This window comes from Protopterus annectens, chromosome 4.part0 (assembly GCF_019279795.1).
Source record: "Protopterus annectens isolate FY-2018-M chromosome 4.part0, PAN1.0, whole genome shotgun sequence".
In the NCBI taxonomy this organism is placed as follows: Eukaryota; Metazoa; Chordata; order Ceratodontiformes; family Protopteridae; genus Protopterus; species Protopterus annectens.
Window position 1 is genome coordinate 1762230972 of NC_056733.1, and position 26351 is coordinate 1762257322.

Genomic DNA, 26351 nt, shown 5'->3' on the forward strand with positions numbered 1-26351 from the left:
AGCGAGAACTACGAAACCGGCCTTTATTACATAAAATATTGAGCGCTATCATCCCACAAAGAAGGGGACTTCATCAGAATGTCTACATTCTGATGAAATCTCCTCCTTTGTGAGGTGAAAGCACTTAATATTTTATGTAATGAAAGGGGGTTTCATAGTTCTCGGTTCATTTCCATTTTTTCTTTTCATGTTTATTAGTTTTTATATATTGTATTCTTGATGATATTTCTCAGTATCTTTGATGTATTTTTTTTAATATTTTGACCTTGATTTGTGGGTCTTTATCATTGCTGTATATTCTAAGAAGATAATTTCTTTTATTATATTAAGCAAAGTTTAATGAGAGACTTTCATTTTAGGTGGGAATTGGATGATTTGACCTGACCAAATTGAAAGGTGAAAGATTCATACATGTGTAAGTTGTTACAGGATAGTTTTCTTCATAAAGGGAGACCGTTATATAATCTAAAGTCTATGTGCGAAAATTTATATAAGATTCTGTATAAGGGATCAACTGAGTCTATATACCAATTAGTTAAAATTATTTATAAAAAAATTAAAGTTAGCAAAACAACATCTTTTCCTCTGTCTATATAAATATATATATATATATATATATATATATATATATATATATATATATATATATAGGAACACTTTGTAAGCTCGAAATATTGAAATCTCAAATTTCAGAATGTCAAGCTCATAAAGTGGAAGGATCGGAAGATCGCAACCCCAGAAGCGCGAAATTCAAAATCTCGAATGCGGGAGATTTTGAATTAGTGGTTCTAGTGTTGCGCTGTGTTCATGGATTCAGGTAAGTGTTTATGTGTAAGGGTGTTGGGTAGGGGCTATAGTGTGTGTTAGTATGTGTTGTTACTGTGATGTGTGTGTGCGAGAGGACTGTAGTTTGTGTGGTGGTGTTTTGTGTGTGTGTGTATGTAGTGCGACCTTGGAGTTAGAATATTTAAGTAGGAGGGTGTGGGGGGTGCACCCCTGCATTTAATAAGGGTAGGTGTGTGTGCTTGTTAAGTTGTGTGCGTGTGTGTGTGTGTGTGTGTGTGTGTGTGTGTGTGTGTGTGTGTGTGTGTGTGTGTGTGTGTGTGTGTGTGTTGTATTTGTGTTTGCAAGTGTTGGGAGTTTGAATTTCATGGTTTTGTGATTTTGGGATTTAGGGCATCGTGATTGTGTGGTTTCGGGTATTTGGGTATTCCACTTCATGGCCTTGAGATTCTGAAATTCGAGATTTCAGAATTTCGAGCTTATAAAGTGAATATATATATATATATATATATATATATATATATATATATATATATATGAACTAGATCAGCACAAATCCTTGTACATATCAGGAGCTTATATCCCACCTAGAAACAATCATAGCACAGAAGAAAATCTATTCTGCTGGATAGCATCCAAATGCCCCATGACAAAATATTAATAGGAAACTTCAATACTGACTGTCTGTCTCTCTCTGCACTAATAACCCCACCTGTACCATAAATCCATATGGACCAATACAATCGATCATCACTCCCACTCACTTCAATAATAAAACTAACAGGGGTACCACAATAAACTGGATACTCTCTTCCATGCCAAGTAAAATCTCTAACTCTGGGACTCTCTCAAACACTTTAAGTGACAATCACCCTATGTTCACCATAAAAAGGCAAACAAACTCAAGAAACAAAACAACTTTAATGTGATTCAGAACCTGTCACATTGCAACAAAGACACATTCATCTCATACTTAAAGCAATATAAGTGGAAAAACTAAAACACCTACCACTTGATGATGCTGTATCTAACTTGAATAATATATCCCTAAAAATCCTAAATAAACTGACCTCCCTTAGAAAAAAATGAGTTAAATCAAATCATGCTATGGAGAAGCACAAAATGTATTTATTTAATTATTTATTCATTGCATTTGTTTACAGGGAAAGTCCACTGGGCCTTGGAGAGCCCATTTTCAGTGGAGGCCGTGGAGAAAAGCTCCACATACAAATTATACAGAAAATAATTTTCAGTTACATAAATGGCTAGAAGGCTATACTTTACAGTTTGTACAAAAATACAATATAGTTACATGAATGTTTAGAAGGCTATACAGTAGCAATAATAGGCATGGATTTTAAGGTAACACAGTATAATGTACATGTAAGAGTTAACACTGTATTAAACAAGTAGCTGGGCAATGGATTGAAGAGTAGAATAGGAGTGCAAAAAAGACAGGGATGAAAGGTTCAGGAGTGGTAGTAAGGTGGGTATTGAGAGATGGGGTTAGTATCAATTTTGGGTAGGTACCAGGGGTAGGCACAGCTAGGATGGTTAGAGTGCTGGTTGGCAAGAAGGAGGAGGATGTGAAAAAGAGTTGGGGAAAAAAGTAGAGGGGTAGAGTAGGGGAGATAGAGTTTAGAGAGAGTTATTTTTGGTATGGGCATAGCCAGCAAGAGGAGAGGTATTGTCTAGGAGACCTTTTAAATAGGGCAGGGCTACTGTTATGGATGGGAGAGAGTTCCAGAGTTTGGAAACAGTAAAGAAATAGAGCATTTGACTGGTTAAGAGTTGGGGTTTGTTGACTTTGAGCATAGTTTTATTTTCTGATCTAAGGGGTCTATTTGGCTGGTACAAGGTCAGCAGGGAGAAGAGAAATGGGCATGATGTGGGGTTATATATTAGTTTATGTGCAGTAGTTAAGTGAAGGTAGTTTAGATAGAGTGGTAGTTCAAGCCAGTTTCTAAAATCTATTCTGCTGGATAGCATCCAAATGCCCCATGACAAAATATTAATAGGAAACTTCAATACTGACTGTCTGTCTCTCTCTGCACTAATAACCCCACCTGTACCATAAATCCATATGGACCAATACAATCGATCATCACTCCCACTCACTTCAATAATAAAACTAACAGGGGTACCACAATAAACTGGATACTCTCTTCCATGCCAAGTAAAATCTCTAACTCTGGGACTCTCTCAAACACTTTAAGTGACAATCACCCTATGTTCACCATAAAAAGGCAAACAAACTCAAGAAACAAAACAACTTTAATGTGATTCATAACCTGTCACATTGCAACAAAGACACATTCATCTCATACTTAAAGCAATATAAGTGGAAAAACTAAAACACCTACCACTTGATGATGCTGTATCTAACTTGAATAATATATCCCTAAAAATCCTAAATAAACTGACCTCCCTTAGAAAAAAATGAGTTAAATCAAATCATGCTATGGAGAAGCACAAAATGTATTTATTTAATTATTTATTCATTGCATTTGTTTACAGGGAAAGTCCACTGGGCCTTGGAGAGCCCATTTTCAGTGGAGGCCGTGGAGAAAAGCTCCACATACAAATTATACAGAAAATAATTTTCAGTTACATAAATGGCTAGAAGGCTATACTTTACAGTTTGTACAAAAATACAATATAGTTACATGAATGTTTAGAAGGCTATACAGTAGCAATAATAGGCATGGATTTTAAGGTAACACAGTATAATGTACATGTAAGAGTTAACACTGTATTAAACAAGTAGCTGGGCAATGGATTGAAGAGTAGAATAGGAGTGCAAAAAAGACAGGGATGAAAGGTTCAGGAGTGGTAGTAAGGTGGGTATTGAGAGATGGATTTAGTATCAATTTTGGGTAGGTACCAGGGGTAGGCACAGCTGGGATGGTTAGAGTGCTGGTTGGCAAGAAGGAGGAGGATGGGAAAAAGAGTTGGGGAAAAAAGTAGAGGGGTAGAGTAGGGGAGATAGAGTTTAGAGAGAGTTATTTTTGGTATGGGCATAGCCAGCAAGAGGAGAGGTATTGTCTAGGAGACCTTTTAAATAGGGCAGGGCTACTGTTATGGATGGGAGAGAGTTCCAGAGTTTGGAAACAGTAAAGAAATAGAGCATTTGACTGGTTAAGAGTTGGGGTTTGTTGACTTTGAGCATAGTTTTATTTTCTGATCTAAGGGGTCTATTTGGCTGGTACAAGGTCAGCAGGGAGAAGAGAAATGGGCATGATGTGGGGTTATATATTAGTTTATGTGCAGTAGTTAAGTGAAGGTAGTTTAGATAGAGTGGTAGTTCAAGCCAGTTTAGTTGCTGTAAAGAGGAGCAATGTTGTGTAGAGGATCTAGCACTTGTTGTGAATTTGGGAAATTTATTGTAACATGAATCTAGCTTGTTTTTGAGGGATGAGTGAATATTTGTAAGGATAGGGGCACCATATAGCAGGGATGGAAGTAGGAAGGCTGAGGCTAAAGCCTTTTTTTGCACTAAGGTTAAGATAACAGTTGTGCCTGTAGAGGGTGTCCAGTTTCTGATGTGTTTTTTTGATATTGTTGAGAATGTGGAGGTCAAATGTTAGATTTTCGTCAATGGTGACTCCTAGCAGTTTGGTGCTAGAGACGGTTTCAATGGTGGTATTATTAAGGGAGCAGATAGAGAATTCTGACCTATTTAGGGGGATTGTCTTTTTGGGAGTGAATAGAATCAGTTTTGTTTTGTTTGGGTTGAGGACAAGGTGGTTGCTTGACATCCAGTTTTCAGTGGATGTAACAGCTTGTTGAGTTAGTAGTTGAAGCTCAGAAGGGGTTTTAGCAGTGCAGATGATTGTAGAGTCATCTGCATATTGGATCACAGTACCATGAGTGAGGGAGTAATGGAAGTCATTTATAAATATGCTGAATAACTGGGGGCCCAGAATGGAACCTTGGAGTACACCTGTAGTGATGTTGAGGAAGGGAGAACAGGATTGTTGCCACTTTGTAGATTGATATCTCTCAGAGAGATAGTTTGAGAACCAATTTCAGGTTGGAGGGGAGACACTTAGGTTGTCAAGTTTAGAGAGCAGAAGGGGGTGAGATATGGTGTTGAAGGCTTTTGAAAGGTCAAGAAAAAGAGTAGAGGCGATTTTATTGGTATCACATGCTCGATTTACAGTATCCAAAAAGGAAATAAGAGCTGTGTTTGTGCTATGGCCTGCCCTAAAGCCATGTTGGGTTGGGGAGAGAAGCTGATTATTAACTAAGTGGTTAAGAAGTTGAGCATGCACATATTTTTCTAATATTTTAGCAATGGGAGTGAGGATAGAGATGGGAAGCTTCATGAACATTTCATGAAACTTAAGAGATGTTGCTTGGAAAGTGGGCTACGAATAAAACCCAGCCAAACTATCAGAAATTCAGAGAGCTTAGAAACAGAGGCAAATACCATACTAAATTAGACAAAAATACATTAACCTTCAAAATAAAAATGATCAGAACACCAAATTATTCTGTTTTCCATAAATCAGCTTCTAAATCCTGGCCATTCAACACAGTCTTCAAGTGCACTCAAATCTAATAACGCAGCTGACATTGCTAATGAATTTAACTCTAATTTTATTAAATCAATTTCTTCCTTACTCAGCAGCTCTAGAAAAAACAGTGCCATGAACACAATGCAGACTCTAATAACTCCCATATCCTGTCTCTCTAGCCAGCCCCCACTGCTATCATCAAAAAACTACTACTTAACCTAAAACCTACCTCACTAGCACCAGGCAAGTTACCTAATGAATATTTAAAAATGGCAGCAGAGGCCATAGCTTACCCTCTCTCAGTTCTAATAAGCCACTCAGTCAATAAATCATATGTATCTTTATTATGGAAAATATGTTACATTCTCCCCACCCACAAAGTTGATCATTCTACTCTTCTCACAAATTATAGACCCATTGCTATCCTTTCCCATATCAAAACAATTTGGCTGATGCATTTAGACCCAACTCCTATATCACACAACATTCACTCTTCTCTCCTTCACAGCATGTTTTTTGCCGTCTCCACAGTAACTCCACCACCCTCATTAACTTTACTAACACTGTTAACACAAAGATAAATGATGGTAAACTTGTATCTGCTCTCTTTTTTTGATCTATTGAAAGCTTTCAACACTGTCTTCAAAGCTATACTCTTACAAAAACTCTCCATTCTTGGCCTTGACAATTCCTGTCTATCTTGGTTTTCTTGTTATCTCTCTAACAGACTTCAGGCAGTAAAATGGCACACTGACATCTCATCCTTTCTTCCTGTTGCAGTTGCAGAGCCAAGAGTTAAATAAATGAAATCTGTTTAGCAACTTTGTTAATGAACTTGATCTGGTCAGTTAATATGCTAACTTTCTACAGTATGCAGACAATACTACCATCATCTGCTCAGCAAACAACATTAATTCTCTACAAAAACTGACCCAAGAATCCTTCACTTCTATAGAAAACTGGCTGAATACCTCCCAGCTATTCCAGAACCCTAACAAAACAAAATTAATTATCTTAACTCCCAAACACCTCACAATAAAGTATCCTTTATTATTACCTCTTCCAACAATACCAAAATACAACTTGCCACACAAACAAAACTACTAGAAATTGACATAGATGAAGACCTAAAGTTTGACTTTCACATTTGACATGCAGTGAAAAAACACACTGAAAACTAAGCAATCTCTATAGGGAAAAACTCTATTGCCACTACCTTACTACTAAATACTCTCCTTTACTCAGCACCAGTACTGATAAACCTCCAATTAACCCAATTAAAGAAACTCAGTCAGTGTTACAACAATGTTACAAGATTTGCAGCCAACCTCCCTCATGGACCACATCATTGTTTGACCCTCAGAGACTGCCAGTGGCTTAAATTATCTCTCCATCTCACACACTCCCAGCTCCCTATTATACAGAATCTAATAAACAAACCAAATGACTGTCCATTTCTAGTAAACCTTGTAAACCTTGTACAACCATAAAACCCACTCAGATGCTTGCGTTCTTCCTACAAAGACCTTCTACAGATATCAAAAGCCAACAACCCTGTAGGCTGTTCCCTGTACTCTCAACAAGTGTGAAAAAACTGGAACTCCATCCCCTTAACAGTAAGACAGGAATGCTCACCGAAGTCATTCAAGCAACAGCTAAAGTTTCATTTATTTAACTCTTGGCTCTGCAAATGTTCTGTACCAGATTAGCACATCAATCCTCGCTTAACTCCCTCCATATCCTCCTCCTACGTGTACCAGAACTCACTCTCGTCCCCCCTTGCATTATGCTCTTTCACTCTCAACTACCCTTGTTTTCTATTTCTCAACTCTAGCTGTCTCACCACTATACTTCTTGCAAGACTTATTGCTTTCTGATGAAAACAGCTGCAATATGTCTAATGGTTTACTTCACAGACAAGAGGTACAGAGTTTGATTCTCTATAAGGGAAATCGGCTAGGCTTGAAATGGCCCACAAAGGCAGCTAGCCTAGTACTTGCTTATGAACCTATGAACATATATATACTTTATCAAATCTGAAATAAACTTCTTCCTCTTTTTAAAAATGCTGTAAAGACTATAGTATATTATTGCTTTTCAAATGTTAGTGTCACTTTGTCCATCATTGTTGTTTGTACACTCAAGCCTTTCTCCACAGGCCTCTGCTGAAAATAGGTTCTGTGCCCAGTCAGACTTTCCCAGTAAACAAAAGCAATACATAAAAATAAATATATATTATGACTGGGGGGGTCCATGCATTCCACTGATTTGTTTCTTTCATAAAAACAGAAATAGGCTGCATGTTTCATGGACGTCTGTTTCATCAAAAGCAGTCTGTGTTGGGAGGGCAATTATTAAGATGACCTTGAGAATGCAGCTGTAAATAGTTGAAGCTTGTGCACACATAGCACAACTCCCTGCAAACATAGCAAATATGGTGGACATAGCAATAAATATATTTTGGATGTTGTCACTCTGCCAAGAGAGTCAGACAATTTATGTCTAAATGCATGTGTTCATTATTTATTTTCCCCTTCTCTTATAATAACTGTATGTTACCAGCATCATGGCCTAATGGTTCAGTGTAATTATTATAGTTAACAGAATCCAGTCACATTGCAGAATGCAGGATAAATAAAAATTAATGATTACAGGCAATGATTGCTGTAAAATTGCTTGTAAACTTGGCAGATAAAAGTTTTTGTGTGTCCTGAGAGTAACTATTTTTAGCAAGAAAGAAGTGTAATATAGTTACACTGAGACAAGCTATACCAGTGTAGCCTAGATGCACTATGGCATTAGAACATTAAGCTAAGAAGCAGTAAATTAAAGAAATGTCCAAAAAGAGACTCCTCATTCCTAATATTTCACTTTTTTTTTTTTTTTTGAAAAGTGAATCTTGCCACCCACTGAGTAAGTTCCAACTCTCCACTGACCAATCATGTTGTAGAAAGCAGAAGGTGCTTAGTACAAAAGCAAAGCTGTACAGAAGTCATTTCCGTAAATGACATCTTACTCCATGAGGCGAAAAACAGCTTTATCAATCAAACTAAAACTAATGCCATATTATTTGGGTTACCCCTTAAGTTTTCAAGCCTTTCTCTTCTTGCATTCTCTGACACCCAAGGCAATATAATCCAGAGTGTCACCCAATACAAATATGTAAGACTTACACTTGACTCTACTTTACCATTTATAAAACAAACTGACAGTGTCATACACAAATTCCTGAATCAGCTTAAGCTACTTTTACAAACGTTCACATCTTTTTTTTTACTTTTATCTAAAGAAGCTATAACAAAAATATCCTGTTAAAATACTACTTATCATTATTAATCCTGCTCTTATCTTATAACATGCAAACTCCACTCCACACTAAACCTTTGCTGCATTGCGTATTTAAAGCCCCTAAAAGTAAAAAAGTCAAGACTATTTAGGTAAGGCCTTTCCATAACAGAATCTAAATTATAGCAACAAAATACAATTAACTGTTAGTGGACACCCCACCAAGATACAGTTAGATGGAAAACGTGGAATCCTTTTGCTACTGTCTACAGTTGGAATCATTACAATGAATATGCTTCAAAAATCTTGTTTAAAAAGTCTTCTTGTCAATCTATACTTATTTCTTAAATGTATTCATAATGGTGTTTTGAAATTTACTTTAGTTCTTAAATCTGTTTGGAAAAGATATATCCAGATCCAAAGTTTTTTTTGTGATAACAATACTTGAAGAGTTTATCTTCTTCTTCTTTCGGCTGCTCCCATTAGGGGTCGCCACAGCGGATCAACTGTTTCCATTTCTTCCTGTCCTCTGCATCTTGTTCTGTCACACCAACCACCTACATGTCCTCTCTCACCACATCCATAAACCTTATCTTAGGCCTTCCTCTTTTCCTGTTACCTGGCAGCTTCATCCTTAGCATCTTTTTCCCAATATAATCTGCATCCCTCCTCAGCACATGTCCAAACCAATGTAATCTTGTCTCTCTGGCTTTGTCTCCAAACCTTCCAACCTGGGCTGAGCCTCTAATATACTTATTCCTAATCCTGTCCATCCTCATCACACCCAGTGCAAATCTTAACATCTTCAACTCTGCCACATCAAGCTCTGACTCCTGCCTTTTTGTCAATGCCACTGTCTCCAACCCATATAACATAGCTGGTCTCACTACCCTCTTGTAGACCTTCCCTTTCACTCTTATTGGTACTTGTCTGTCACAAATCAATCCTGACACTTTTCTCCACCCACTCCATCCTGCCTGTACTCTCTTCACCTCTCTTCCACACTCACCACTACTCTGAACTGTTGATCCCAAGTACTTAAACTCATCCACCTTCCCCACCTCTACTCCCTGCATCCTCACCATTCCTCTATCCTCCCTCTCATTCACACACATATATTCTGTCTTAGCCCTGCTGACCTTCATTCCTCTTCTCTCTAGAGCATATCTCCACATCTCCAGGGTCTCCTCCACCTGTTCCCTACTCTCACTACAGATCACATTGTCATCTGCAAACGTCATAGTCCACGGGGACTCCTGTCTGATCTCGTCTGTCAACCTGTCCATCACCATTGTAAATAAGAAAGGGCTCAGAGCTGATCCTTGATGTAATCCCACCTCCACCTTAAACGCATCCGTCACTCCCACTGCAGACCTCATCGCTGTCACACTACCCTCGTACATATCCTGTATCACTCTTACATACTTCTCTGACACTCCTGACTTCCTCATATAATACCACAACTCCTCTCTAGGCACCCTGTCATATGCTTTCTCTAAATCCATAAAGACACAATGCAACTCCTTCTGACCTTCTCTGTACTTCTCCATCAACACTCTCAGAGCAAACATCGCATCTGTAGTGCTCTTTCCTGGCATGAAACCATACTGCTGATCATTAATCATCACCTCCCTTCTTAACCTAGCTTCCACTACTCTTTCCCATAACTTCATGCTGTGACTGATCAGTTTAATCCCTCTGTAGTTACTACAGCTCTGCACATCACCCTTATTCTTAAAAATTGGTACCAAAACACTTTTTCTTCATTTCTCAGGCATCCTCTCACTTTCTAAGATTTCATTAAACAATCTAGTTAAAAACTCCACAGACATTTCACCTAAACACCTCCATACTTCCACAGGTATGTCATCTGGACCAACAGCCTTTCCGTTCTTCACCCTCTTCATAGCTATCCTTACCTTCCTCCTTGCTAATCCACTGCATGTTATGATTCACTATCCGCACATCATCCAGCCTTCTCTCCCTCTCATTCTCTTCATTCATTAACCCCTCAAAGTACTCTTTCCATCTACTCAACACACTCTCCTCGCTTGTGAGTACATTTCCCTCATTATCCTTTATCACCCTTACCTGCTGCACATCTTTACTAGCTCGGTCCCTCTGTCTAGCCAATCGGTGCAGGTCCTTTTCTCCCTCCTTAGTGTCCAACCTTTTATACAACTCTTCATACACCTTATTATTAGCCTTCACCACCTCTCTGATTGCCATGCACCTTATCTCCTTATACTCTTGTCTACTTTCTTCATCTCTTTGACAATCTCACTTCTTCTTCGCCAACCTCTTTCTCTGTATACTCCCCTGTACTTCTTCATTCCACCACCAGGTCTCCTTGTCCTCCTTCGTCTTTCCAGATGTCACACCAAGCACCTTTCTAGCCATCTCTCTTACTAGCTCTGCTGTAGTTACCCAGCTATTCGGTAACTCTTCATTGCCACCCAGTGCCTGTCTTAACTCTTCCCTGAACATCACCTCACAATTACCCTTTTTCAATTTCCACCATTTGATCCTTGGTGCTGCCCTCACACTCATCCTCCTCTTCTTGATCACCAATGTCATCCTACAAACCACCATCCTATGTTGCCTAACTACACTTTCCCCTGCCACCACTTTACAGTCTCCCATCTCCTTCAGATTGGCCCTTCTACATAAGATATAATCCACCTGTGTGCATCTTCCTCCACTCTTGTATGTCACCCTATGCTCCTCCCTCTTGTTAAAATACGTATTCATCACAGCCATGTTCATCCTTTTCGCAAAATCCACCACCATCTGACCTTCTGCATTCCTTTGCTTAACACCATACCTACCCATCACTTCCTCATCCCATCTGTTCCCTTCACCAACATACCCATTGAAATCTGCTCCAATCACCAGTCTCTCACCCTTGGGTACAGTCATCACCACTTCATCCAACTCACTCCAAAAACTTTCTTTCTCATCCCTCGCACACCCAACTTGTGGAGCATATGCAATAACAACATTCATCATTACACCATCAATTTCCAGCTTCATAAACATCACTCTATCCGACACTCTTTTCACCTCCAAAACACTCTTAGCATAGTGTTCCTTCAGGATAATGCCTACACCAGTTCTCCTTCCATCCACACCATGATAAAACAATTTGAAACCGCCTCCGATACACCTAGTCTTGCTCCCCTTCCATCTGGTCACTTGCACACACAATATACCAACCTTTCTTCGGTCCATCATATCAGCTAGCTCTCTCCCTATACCAGTCATACTGCCAAAATTCAAAGTTCCAACCCTCACTATCAAAGTCCTAGCCTTCACTTGCCTTTGGGCATGCCTTTCCCCTCTTCTTCCTCCTTCGGCCAACAGTAGCCCAATTTCCGCCAGCACCCTGTTGGCCAACAGTACTGGTGGCAGTCGTTGTTAACCCGGGCCTCGACCGATCCGGTATGTATTTCTGTACTGTTGTCTGCATGTATGATTTGGCAAAATTTTACACCAGATGCCCTTCCTGATGCAACCCTCCCCATTTATCCAGGCTTGGGACCGGCACAAAGAAATGCACTGGCTTGTGCATCCCCAGTGGAATACTTCAAGGGTTTATACAAAGTTGTAATCAGTATTGTTTTTCCTTCAATCAAGCTTCTCTGTTCTATTATTCCCAGCTTTACCATCTTTTTTTTGTTGCCCTGCGGTATCCAGATTACATTGCAAAGAAAATAGTATAGGACACTGCTTTATCTGCAAGAGGAATCTATTCCAGAGGTGAAGGAGATGCTGATTAATGGATCTCTCTTTACCACATTGTTTTACTGCTTTACTCAAGCAGGTTTAGATTCCTTGACCTGGTATTTGTGGGACTGTCTGATCTGTGAAGGTTCAAAGAATGCTGAATGACTGGGTGCCTGATTACTCAGAAGACAAGGCATAGGCTTCCTGTGAGGAGCCTGTAAGACACAGACGAGAGGGACAGTGCCTCTACTCTTTTCTAGTAGATTCTAGACTTTAAGCCTGTGATCCTACTTTTTAGGAACCTCTGGGATCTTTCTAACTGTTGGTAAGTGTGGTGAGGTACATTCCTTTGGGTCTGATCAGTGCTGAATACAAGGGGACAATGGCATGTTTAGATCTGCATGATATTCTCTTGGTAATCAGCTGCAACTAGTAGAAAGATTTCTTGAACAAAAATGTTGCTACATGGTAATAATAGGAGAGAGAATTATCAACCCATTTCCCTAAGCCTATAACTACATTTTCATTTTGAAGTAGAGTATTGTCAATGCTATATGCAAGGGAGTGTTTTTTTCGCCAATGCAACAATATTAGCATTTAATTTAAATCCATTTTCAATATCAACAGCCATTTATGTGTCAGTCCCTGCCAGAGGGTTCTGTACCAAAAGGGGATTTGACAATGAACTCCAAGTCTGCAGTCATCTGCAAACATGATTAGTCATAGATCTTGGTTTTTAGTCTGTAGGTCAGAGAAGCAAATGTTAAACACAACTGCTCCCAACACTGAACCCTGCTCGGCAACACTGGTCATCTTCATGCTCTCTTATGCTGCCCTGCCATTTGCATCATGTGGATTCTTTTAGCCAGTTTGCTAACAATCTTAGCACTTACAAGTCTATTTGTCATGCATGTAGTTTATTAATTGTATAAGGGACAGTGTCAAATGCCTTGGCCAAATCAATGTGTACAATGTGACAGCTGTCAACAGCTTGTTTTACTTTTTTATGACATTTGACAGCTCCAATAGACAAGCTCTACCTTTAACAAAAGCAAATATCTCCAGATCTAGCCTGATGAGATCTTTAATGCCTATGTCACATGTTATTATATTAGTAAGTAAATACTAGTTTAAATATTTTTAAAAACAACTTGGATGCTTATTGTGGGAATAAATATTTTGGCACAATGGCAGGCTAGAAGGGCATAATTGTTGGTGCTTGAAATATGTATGTGTATTATAATTGCATTCCATGGTCTTACAAATGAAACTTGTCAAACTAATGGGACAATAGTTTCCAGGTCATTAATAGGGCCACCTTTATGGCATGGCATCCCCAGTTCTGTACATCATATTTCACCACTTGGACTGTAGCCAAGCTTAAGTTAAATAGCTGATGGCGGGGTTCTGTCGGAGCATGTTTATTACTATTTTCTTTATGTTTCAGAAACAGCCGGCTATGTTATCTGGTTCCATGACGCAGAAGATATGAAGAAAGTACATATATTTCATCACTTTAGCTTTATACTATGCATCATTTATTTATCATTGTACTATGTCCACATTATTCTGTTTGTGTATTATTTCAATACAGAGAATGCAATTGTATGATATTTAAGCATTTTGTTTTGTGAGTATCTTAATAGCCCTTACAATTTCATACAACCCTGTAGCCCAGGTCATGGCTTAAATGGTCTAAGGACCAGCTCACCTACCTGGTTAACAAATCAAATAAAAAAGTGATTGGGTGTTGTATGGCAACTTCAAAAGACTTTTCTTAACTTAAATCATTTATAGTAGCCAATGTTTTGTCAAAAAGTGTACAAGGACATCTGGGTTACATGATTATTAACATTCACCTAAAGGTTACTTTTCAATTTGAACATTATTTTCAAAAATGTATCATCGTTACTTGTTGTACCTTTTAAGAAATAAAATGATTTTTGACAAAAAGGTTGTTTCCTTGTTATTAGATATGTGAAGGAAAACATTACAGCTTTTTCCTAAGATGGGGAAGATAAACTGTATCTTAGGTAGATGACATAATTATCTATTTTTACTGTAACTCAACAGAATGATATATAAAAGAAGGATGAGGTCCAGGAAAAGAACAACAGCTGGAAAAGTGCATTTTTACTTTTAATGCCATGACCCTTTTTGTAGAAAGTGAAAAATAAATTGTTTACACACATTAGGAGTGTTATGAATAAATAGAGAAGTAATATCTATTTTAAGGTATGTTAGCTCTCTGCTAGACTCCAGTATCCCTAATTTCCCCTACTACACTCATTCTTCATAATTCCACCAGCTTTTGATTGTTATTTTAGAACAATTGCATTCATTTGTTTATATTTTTTTTTGTTTGAGTCTCCCTGATTATCACACTCATGTATAACGCCCCAATCTCAGTCCTTCCTCCTGGTGTTATCTTATTCCATATATTTTCTCCTTTATCTGTTTCCTCCACTACCTGCTCTCCTGCCCTCTTGGTTCCCACTATTCCCATCTATCCTAATCCCATATCAACTCTACACTTATCCGTTCATCTCCTGAACTTTCTATCCTAATCCCATATCAACTCTACACTTATCTCTTCATCTCCTGAACTTTCTATCCTAATCCCATATCAACTCTACACTTATCCCTTCATCTCCTGAACTTCTGTTCATGTATTCTCTCCTGATAGTTTCATGTTCTGTTTAAATATTGCAGTTGTGTTCATTTATTGAGAACAATAGTCCTGGCCTATAAGCTTGTGACATAAGTTGTGAAGTAATAGCTTTGTGCAAACACTAATGTATACATATTTCACTTGCAGCCTGATGGATTTATTTTCTCTGTCACTGGATAATTTTGTTCCATGCTTAAGATTATATACTCCTGTTTATTTTTGCTACTCTGTGCTACATACTGTGACTGTAGTTGTGTACACATTTCATGGCATGATAGCACACCCCTCCTGCACTATGTAAATCAATAGCATATTAGGAAGAGTTACTTGTGACTTTCATTGTTGCCATGAGAAAATCTTATTATGTGTGTGTAGTTAATTGGCAACCTGATGCATTTTATACTGGCGTCACTTTGGCATTTGTTTCCATGTCCATGATTTTATATGTAGTAAATATTTCATTTCTCTATAATAATGACTGATCTTTTATCTAGTATTTATGGCATTTCTATCCTCAGAACCCTGTTGAAAATGGGATTAGCCCATTCTTCCCTCCTTCTAGTAAACTAACTAACTAACCCGCTAACCAACTAATCATGTCACTTCAGTCCTGAAGAACAAGTTGTACCTCCTGCATCAAGCTGTGTGGCAGTACTGTCTCCACTAGGAAACACATCAAAGCTATACATGAGCTGGGCTCATATCTGATTGGTTAATGGATTGTAATATATACTAAAGTGATACTGCTAATACCTTTCTGCATTCAGCCATTATGATGTTGGAGGATGGGTTTGCAGCAGAACAATAGAAGAAATGAGTCATAACTTGGTCAATATGATCCCTTCCATGATATTTATGAAGCTCTAGCTAGCAGACGTGTGATAACAACTCTCAGGATTTTGTAGGAGGTTTTGTATGCTGTAAATCCTAGACCACCCACATAAGAGGAAAGCAAAGACAGCAGGAGCTATGTACTCTAAAATGAGCAACAGTGCTAGTTAAACCATCCCATTTCAGCCAGGTTTGACTGGTGGTTCAGCCACATAACTGCCTTACATCATATGAATTCATTTACATATAGTTCAAAACTGTTGCTTCCATTACTGGCATTAACCCAAAAGAAATGTCATGTAAGTATTAAAGTGCAAGAGGGTGCTGGTTGCTGTTTGATACCTGCATGCCTAGGTATGTAGTAAAACACTAGGCCATACAGCTTGCCATTATAATTCAAACAACAGACGCTCAAGCCATAATCCAGTATAAAATTGATAGGTTTTGTGTTACAAATTTTTAAAGTTTTCTAAGTATTAATTAATTAATGTATGAGAAAAAAGTTACTTAGCATCTGATTAAGATAAGCAGTGGAGACCTGTGAAATGGTCTCTTTGAAATACGTACCATTTAAATTAAAGTATTTTCAACTACTACGTTTGCAGTCCTGTTTAATTTAATACATCATCTGAAGCTTGAATTTAACCATTTACAGCCTCTAAGAAACTGTTTACATTAAAAATAGAAGAGTCAAGATATAAACTTCTAAAAGCAAATTATTCTGCTAAATGATGCATAAATTGCATTTATGCATTAAAGATATTAATTTACAAACTCGTATATAAGAATAGGACACACCTTCAACTGCTAATCTGGTCATTATCATTAAAAATAAGGTAGGTAAGTATTTGAAACAAGATAACTCTTGCTAGTGTTTGCACTAACAATGGGAAAAGAATACTGTTGGCAGTTGAAAGAACCTAGTTGACAGCTAAGTTCTAGCTAGAAAAAATATTCAATAAATAAATAAATAAATAAATAACCACAGCCTGTTTCATTTTAGTTTCGTCCAGAAGTATAGTCTGAACTGATGAAATAGAATGTGAGAAAAGTCTGCCTCTTGAACTTCCAAGGAATGAACTGCCATCCTCAGAGTACCAGACTTACAACAAATGTAGGGAAAGAGTTCAAAGGGCATGGTAGGATAGAATCCCCCTACATCGAAGTACAGAGCTTGGCATACATATATAAGAAGAAAAGTATCAGGACTATTGGGTGCTACCCCTCATGCATGGAGGGTACAGAGGAGTGAGGAACAGAAATGCTTTAAAAGTTTAAGGGTAATGTTTAAAATGTTGTTATTTATTTGACTTAAAGTTTATTTTTCATGCATTCAGGAACCATGTTTTTATTCTTCTTATGGTAGAAAGTATGAAATCTCCAAGGAAAAACAATTTCTTTTATATGCTGTTTGCCACAAACTAGTTCTGAAAAACATTGTGGTTTAAAGTGTCTTATTTTACATATTTCTGTATTTTGAAAAGAAGGGATAATCTGACATCATTTTGTCTATATTCTGAATCTTACTACTGTTTGTCACAGAGGATCAAAAGAAGTTTAAAACATGGATATAATACAGCAGATGTGAGGCGAGGCTACTTCTAAAAAATGCTGACGTCAATATGACAACATGCTTTACATACATGTTTGTTTTATACTGGGTAAGCTGGACATAAAATATATATATATATATATATATATATATATATATCTTTCTCTCTCTCTCTCTCTATATATATATATATATATATATATATATATATATATATATATATATATATGTATATATATGGGTTCACTTTATAATCACGATATTCAGAAATACTGAATTTCAGAATACCGAGATTATAATACCGAATGCTCAAAATCGCGAAACACCAGAAGTTCGAAATACCGAAGTTCGGAGCTTCTGGAGTTGCGGTGTATGAATGGATGTAAGTGCAGGTAAGTTTGTATGAGTGTGTAGGTTATGTGTTGTAGTGTATGTTAGTGTGTGTTTTGGTTGTGATTTGTGTGTGCAAGGGGTTGTGAAATGTGTGGGTGTGAGTTGCCTTTGTGTGTGTGATTGTGCGGTTTCAGAGTTAGAATATATAAGTAGGAGGGTGTAGGTTAGTTTTGTTTGTGTGTGTGGGGCAGTTGTGTGTCTGTGAGTGTATGTATGTAAGTGTCGGGATTTTGAAGTTCGCGATAATGGGCATTCGGTATTGTGGTGTTTCAGCTTTATGATCTCGATATTCTGAAATTCGGTATTTCAGAATTTCGAGATTATAAAGTGAACCCATTATATATATATATGGGTCTACTTTCATAGACCGAACGTACGAATCGCTGACACACAAGTTACCGACCCCAAACAACCGAAAACACACCACACCGACAACTTAAAATACCGAACACCACAACACCGACACAAAAAACGTCAACTGCACATTACACACAACAACATATCCACTAACCTTAACCTAAACCCTAACCCTAACGTCCGACACTACCGCACACTTACCCAACCCGCACCCTAACCCTAACTCACTTAACACACCCCTAAACCTCAACACCGTCACTATCGCACACTTACCCTACCTGCACCCTAACCCTAACTCACTTAACCCACCCCTAAACCTCAACACCGTCACTATCGCACACTTACCCTACCTGCACCCTAACCCTAACTCACTTAACCCACCCTAAAACATTCAGCCCGTCACTATCGCACACTCACTCCACCCACATTCTAACCCTGACACACTTAACACTTCCCTACACTACTCTACGTCACTTCCACACACTTACCTCACCGGAACCTTTAGTCCGACACCACCGCACACTCACCTTTCCCACACCCTAACCTCAAATCCCTCACTATCGTACACTTACCTGTCCGCTCCCCAATCCTAAATCTTTCACTTTCGCACACTTACCGTATCGTGCTCACACGCTGCCGTTGTCAGTCTCTCAGCTGTCGGGATATCGCGTTTTCAGTAACCTACCTGTTCGGTCGTTCCGTCTCGGTCTTCCAGGTGTCGGTGACGTGGCGCTTCGGTCTATGAAAGTAGACCCATATATATATATATATATATATATATATATATATATATATATATATATATGTATATACAGATAGATATAGATATATACTATATATATATATATATATATATATATATATATATATATATATATATATATATATATATATAGGTCTGAAAAGGCCAAAATCCCACATTACCAAAGATGAAATGTATGAGACATCTCCAAAACTTCATGAATGACAAGAATGCTGAAGGTTTTCACAGGGTAAGTAACCAGGTGGCAAACTAGGTGAAATTGCCCTTTGCTCCACTGTAGTTCAATCCCGGAGTTGGTATATTTAGTTAGGGGTGGGGTGGGGTGGAGGTGCAGCCCCTCACATTGGGTGGTGTGGGGGGTAGCCCCCCATCTGGGTGGGTTTGAGGTTGCGTGGTGTGTTTCATTGTAAGATGGTGGCCAATCAGATACTTACCATGTGAAATCCTTCAGCATTCCAGTCACTCATGAAAATTTTGTCTTCGGTAATCAGGGATTTCGTTCTTTTGAAGTAGCCGTGAGGTCTGCAGTAGGAGTGATGGATGCATTTAAAGTGGAGGTGGGATTACATCAAGGATCAGCTCTGAGCCCTTTCTTATATGCAATGGTGATGGACAGGTTGACAGACGAGATTAGACAGGAGTCCCCGTGGACTATGATGTTTGCAGATAACATTGTGATCTGTAGTGAGAGTAGGGAGCAGGTTGAGGTGACCCTGGAGAGGTGGAGATATGCGCTAGAGAGGAGAGGAATGAAGGTCAGCAGGACTAAGACAGAATATATGTGTGTGAATGAGAGGGAGGACAGAGGAATGGTGAGGATGCAGGGAGTAGAGTTGGCAAAGGTGGATGAGTTTAAATACTTGGGATCAACAGTTCAGAGTAACGGTGAGTGTGGAAGAGAGGTGAAGAAGAGAGTACAGGCCGGATGGAGTGGGTGGAGAAGAGTGTCAGGAGTGATTTGCGACAGACAAGTACCAGTAAGAGTGAAAGGGAGGTGTACGAGAGGGTAGTGAGACCAGCTATGTTATATGGGTTGGAGACAGTGGCATTGACAAAAAGGCAGGAGTCAGAGCTGGATGTGGCAGACTTAAAGATGTTGAGATTTTAACTTGGTATGACGAGGGTGGGCAGGATTAGGAATAAGTATATTAGTGTGTCAGCCCAGGTTGGACAGTTTGGAGACAAAGCCAGAGAGATGAGATTACGTTGGTTTGGACATGTGCTGAGGAGGGATGCTCAGTATATTGGGAAAAGGATGCTAAAGATGAAGCTGCCAGGTTAGAGGAAAAGAGGAAGGCCTAAGTTAAGGTTTATGGATGATAATATATAAGGGGGCAGAGGGGGGCCTCACCATCTTAGTAATGGGTGCTAACCCTAACCCGAATGCCATAATGCTTCCCCAAACCTGAACCTAATCAACTTCTTTGAGGCAGACACCAAAGCCGTGGATGAGGGTAAGGTGGTTCACACAGCCTATCTTGACCTCACCAAGGCTTTCGACAACCTCCCCCATTCTGGAATTATAGGTAAACTCACTAAACTAGGTATAAATCCCTACGTCACAAGATGGGCTGCCAACTGGCTCACTGACAGAACCCACACTGTAAAAGTTGCAGACTCCAAATCTGACCTTAAAGCAGTGACAAGTGGAGTACCACAGGGTTCCATCTTGGGACCTCTCCTTTTCGGTCTCTACTTCTCTGAAGTACAGGCTAACACAGAAGTCCTCTGGCTAACGATGTTTGCAGATGACTGCAAACTAGGAGTCTTAGTCAAGTTCCCAAATGATGTGGACATCCTACAGAAGGGCCTCGCTGAGACAGATGCCTGGTGTCAGAGCCATGGCCTCAAGCTCAATGCCAAAAAGTGCAGTGTCATCCCCTTTGGTAAAAACTCTGTACCCATGAACTACCACATAGGCAGCAATCTACTTAACACCAAATGTGTGATAAGAGCCCTTGGGACCCAGGCAGACAGTAGTCTCTTCTTTGATAGTCACATTGCCACAGTACTCAGGAAGTCCTTCTACGTGGCACACCTCATCATAAAAGGGTTCTCATCCAGGAAAAAAGAGGTCATTGTTCCACTCTACTCGACATTCATTTGACCCATTATAGAGTACAACGCCCCTTTTGGAATGTACCTCACAAGACATCTGCAGCAGCTGGAAAGGCCACAGAAGTACCTCACAAAGAGGATTACTGGCCTCAAACTAATGCCCTACACTGACCACCTCAAAAAACTCCAGCTTTGCTCCCTAGCATATCGCCTACTCCGAGGTGATCTCTGCCTAACATATAAATCTATGTCAAACCCAGAGCTGTTAGACATGCTACACCTAAAGAAATCCCAATCCCTCCAAGCTACATGCTCTAGGGACCTAAACCTTGTCACCATAATAAACAGGACATGCTGGAGGGATAGATTCCTGTCCCAGAGACTTCCCATACTCTGGAACAGGCTACCCATCTATATCAAACAAAGTTCTTCATTAGCACTCTTCAAGAAAAATCTTGATGAGTGGATGGGAAATAGGAAATACACCCCCGAGGATCACTTCTGTGTCTCTGCTCAACAGTGGCACAGGAAAATAACTTTCTTGGATGGCATAAGCTAGGGAACCTTGTTGGCTAGGCTTACGTAGAACCTTGGCTGATAGCCTATAACCTACCTATGAACCTGTGAACCTATAAACCTTCATCCTACATCTTACCTTAATAACCAGAGCCTTAGTAACCAGGGCCATTAACAAGGGAAAATCTGTGCACACAACATACCTCAACTTGGCAAAGGATTTCAACACAAGCCTACAGTCAGGCATTACCAATAAACTTAGAAAACTCAATGTAAACCCCTTTGTTGTAAGATGGGTTGCCAACTGGCTCACAAACCAGACACACTCTATCAAAGTGGGTGACTCCACATCAACCAGCAGACCTGTTACCAGTGGGGTACCACAGGAGTCAATGCTGGGCCCCCTACTGTTTGGCATATATTTCTCAGAAGTTCAGGCTAAAACTAAGGGGTTGTGGCTGACCATGTTTACAGATAACTGCAAACTAGGTGCAATCAGTGAATCCCCAAATTATGTCAGTATACTCCAGGAGGGTATCACACAGACCAACAACTGGTGTATTAGTCATGGTCTCAAACTGAATGCAAAGAAATGCATCATCATTCCCTTTGGCACAAACAATGTTATTTCACACTAGCAAATCAACAGCAATACTCAAAGTACCCACAAAGTGGTAAAGGAACTGGGATCACAAGTTGACTGTGACCTTAACTTTGACTACCATGTGTCTACTGTAGTAAGGAAGGCTTTCTATGTAGCACACTTGATTAGTGAAGGCATCACCTTAAGATTAAAATAGGTTATAACCCCTCTATATGTATCCAGCCCATAACTGAGTGTAATGCCCCTTTTGGCATGTACCGTACAAAGCATCTGCAGCATTTGGAGAGACCTTAGAGGTTTCTAACAAAGAAAATCAAGGGGCTCCAACATGTGCCTTACAAAGTCTGACTAAAGTTACTGTCACTATACTCTGTATAGTATAGACTTCTTAGGGGAGGCTTATGCCTGGCCTACAGAGCAATCTAAGACCCAGACTTAATGATCTTGCTGCATATCCATAAATCAAATTACACTAGGGCTACCCATTCCAGGGACCTAAATATGGCCTATGATTTAAATAGGACATGCTGGAGGGACAGATTTATCTCCCAGTGACTGCTGTGTCTTTGGAAAAGGCTACCAATTCATGTGAAACAGAACACCTCTACGACACTGTTCAAGAGGAACCTCGATAAGTGTTTGGGGCACTGCAAATTATTACCGGGGATAGTGCCCACAACCCTCCTGGACATGGGCAGTCATCACTAAATGTAATCTTGGCTACTGACTAGCATTGCTATGGTATTATATTGGGATGAAATCGCTAGGCTTTAAATGACCTGTGGGTCGATAGCCTGGTAATCTCCTATGATAAAAACCTTCCTGTAACACTGCCAGTACACAAGGCAAACTCACACACACAAATACAAACATATACACATACTAAAAACACTACATCTACCCCCCTATCTAATCCTGACCCTCACCCTGAAATGGACACACTCACAGACGAATATATCACATATATCCTTCGCCAATTCTGGACCCTAACCCTCCTTCATAAACACACTAACAAATACTCTCACTCTCCTCAACCCTCGCTAACCTGTCTCTACAAAACATACCATCAACATTTGCAATCTGTACCTTCACCTGTACACAACTTCCCCTGTGCTTGTCAACAAAATGTACATTCGACAAAATCCAGGGGAACCATTTAACTATTTATCTGTATAGATAGATTGATAGATAGATGGATAGATAGATAGATTGCAGACAATTGACTGGGAGTACCAATTATTGATGGAAAAAAGCAGATACAGCTGATCTAAAATAGGTGATTGCATGGAATCCCAGCATCAGTCAGCTGTATAACAAAAGGAAGAAACTCGTGGTCAAAATTAGGAAGTAAAATGCCCAGCAAGAGATGAATTCCCTCATCAAGCCAAAGAAGCAACTCAGGGAACTAGTTTAAGTTTACCAAAGTAAAATACGAAGTTAAAATAGCCTCCCAGGCTAAGGACAATCACAAGTCATTCCTTAGCTACATCTACAACCTCAAAGGCAATACACAACAATGTGCCAAACTAATTGTAAATGGGCCCACCCATACTAAGCTGAATGATATAGCAAATCTACTAGCCAATAAAGCCAGCTCCAACTTTATCCTGGGTGCCAGTTAACTGAGAGTTTACTGTATATATGGTATAGGTATATGTTGCTTAGTAAAAAAGAAAAAATGTGGTGTTAGGACAATTAAATTACTGCCAGCACCAACAAGTATAGTTTAGCACTTTCATTCAATGTAATACAACGATCTTCTTCAGAACTTGACAACAATCTCAAAATCCACCATTTAAATACATCTTATGTATCGCTGCTCACTTTAATAGGGAGTTACTTATTTCCCTACTATTATAAAGATAGTATAGATAGATGGGTTTCTATCACGTAGTCGAACTTTTACAAGTTCGAACCACATATGTTCAAGACCATACATTCAAATTTGTAGATGTTCTAGCATTTGAATGGAAATCTCCATAAGCGGAGGTTTCCACTCACTTCAATGTGGTGCGATCTCGGAGTTGGTATATTTAAGTAGCTGGGGGTGTTGGAGGCATTGTAATCAGTTTACTCAGTTATTTTTGCTTTACTTAGATCGCTTGTCTGTGTACTTAATAAAGGATTTTCGACTGGAAAGAGACTGCCTGCCTTGCTTGGATTACTTTTGAATACTTAGTAATTCTGTACAATATTTCAAATTATATATATATTTTTTTTACTTAAGATGAGTTTAAGTTCGCTGCTTCTACTACTATTGTCTGATGTGATTAATATACAGTGATTAAGTGATTAACTAGAAATATATGGACTGAATATCTTCCAGACAGAGAAGTTTCTTAACTGTTTTGTTTTTGGACCCACTATACTTGTTTAGTGGGTTGTTTGAGACTTTGGGGATACCATGGAGATTGCTTGTATTTTGTTGGAACTGACTTTTTAATGATATTTACACAATTAACAATTTTACAAATGATAATGCATTAATTATTCACAGGAAAAGAGTTCTGTTTATTGTTCAATCCTCTCCAAATCACTCCTAATAGAGTATATGTGGGCCACCCATTTGCACTTTCTTTATATGGCCATCCATATTACTATGCGTTGTGTCATGTCAACACAGAAAACCTCATCTATATGGCATGTGAAACACTATGTTGTAACTATATTCTATAGATCTAACCACTTTGATCCAGTTGAAGGACTGTCTTACTACAGCACACGTGGTTATAGATTTTTATTTCACAGTAATTGATTTCTATTGAACTTCAGGGGTGTTTTCTTCTATTAGCTGCTGTTTGTATGGTCCATTTTATGGGCATATTATTAGCTTACTTAGTCTGCTGTTTGTAAGAGCTAAGAGTCTGCCTTGTGAAGGTCCATCCATCTGATGAAATATACTGCCAAGTCATGTCTATATGTGTTGATTTGCTGTGGCCATTTCATACTAACATTCACAAGTCTGTGGTAGCTGATTCTTACAATTCCTGATTAAGTAAATTCAGCTCTGTGGCTTGATTACTACTGTCTGAATTGCATAGTCAGTCACTTACCCTAGTCAGACAGCAATGGATATATGAGCAGTGTGTTTATTATTTAGGTCCTAAATATGGACTGTTGATATATATATCTGTTTTATACTGATGATCTGGTTACCTTCAGAATTTTGGTATATCTCTAAAGTATTATACTTGCTGGATTTTCATTCCTCATATAATGGCCTATCTATAGTGTCTATATCATAACATCGAAGACGCAAAATGTTGAACGCTCACAAGAACGAAAATGCCGAAACTTGAATTCAGTATTGTGGGGGGCTGCACCCCCCACTCCCCCGCTAAATATATATTCCAACTCCAAGATCGCACCACAGTGAGGAAAGAGCAAATATCCCAATTTTCACTGTACTGCGATCTCAGAAACGGACCCTCGACATTTCGACACTTTCGCTGTTGTGCCGTTTGACATTTTGAGTTTACGATAACATGATATAGATCCTATCTTTATAGCCCTTTGAAATGTTGTCACATTCATTTATATCACTTTTTTCTGCCAGTGTGTACACATGTAACTACTGCTGTTATGCCTCACTATTTTGTGCCACTGACGGAATGCCTCCTCTTGCTAATCAAGTATAAAGTTAAACATGCTGGTGTATATCTTTTATGGATTAGTAATACGTAAAATTGCTACGAGTTATCATTCTTCATTTCCACATTTGTCAATATTTCTTTTATTTAACTTCATTTAAAACACCACAATGGCCACTGGAGAACACTTACTATAAAAAAGAACTTATTTGAACACCCCTACTAGCGTCAAAAAGTTTTATTACACTTTCGTCAACTTGACTTCCTCAGAACACAATACAGATCCCTTACAAATCCTTTTATACAAAAATTCACAATAATCAATCCATTAACACCTGTTAAAACATCTCAATTATTCACTAAAATTATTCAAAATTTATTTTAACTGTTTATGCATTTTCATCTTTATTGACAATTTTTTATATGTTTCATTTAACTCAGATTCCTATTTTTTGATATGTAAAATTTAACTCAGATTCTTGAGACTGCATGCACATTGTCACTTTGGGTTACAAATGCTTAATTTTGTTTGGTTTGTTTATATGAACCCTCAGAAATGTTTCCTTATACTTTGCCATAACGCCTATTCATTAGTCCTTCCACTGACTGTTTCAGAATTAAGAATATCTTGGTTCTAATGTTTGGGGCAGCTGTTTTGCTGCACTTTCATTTATGCTGCTGTAGTCCATCTGGCAGCTTTAT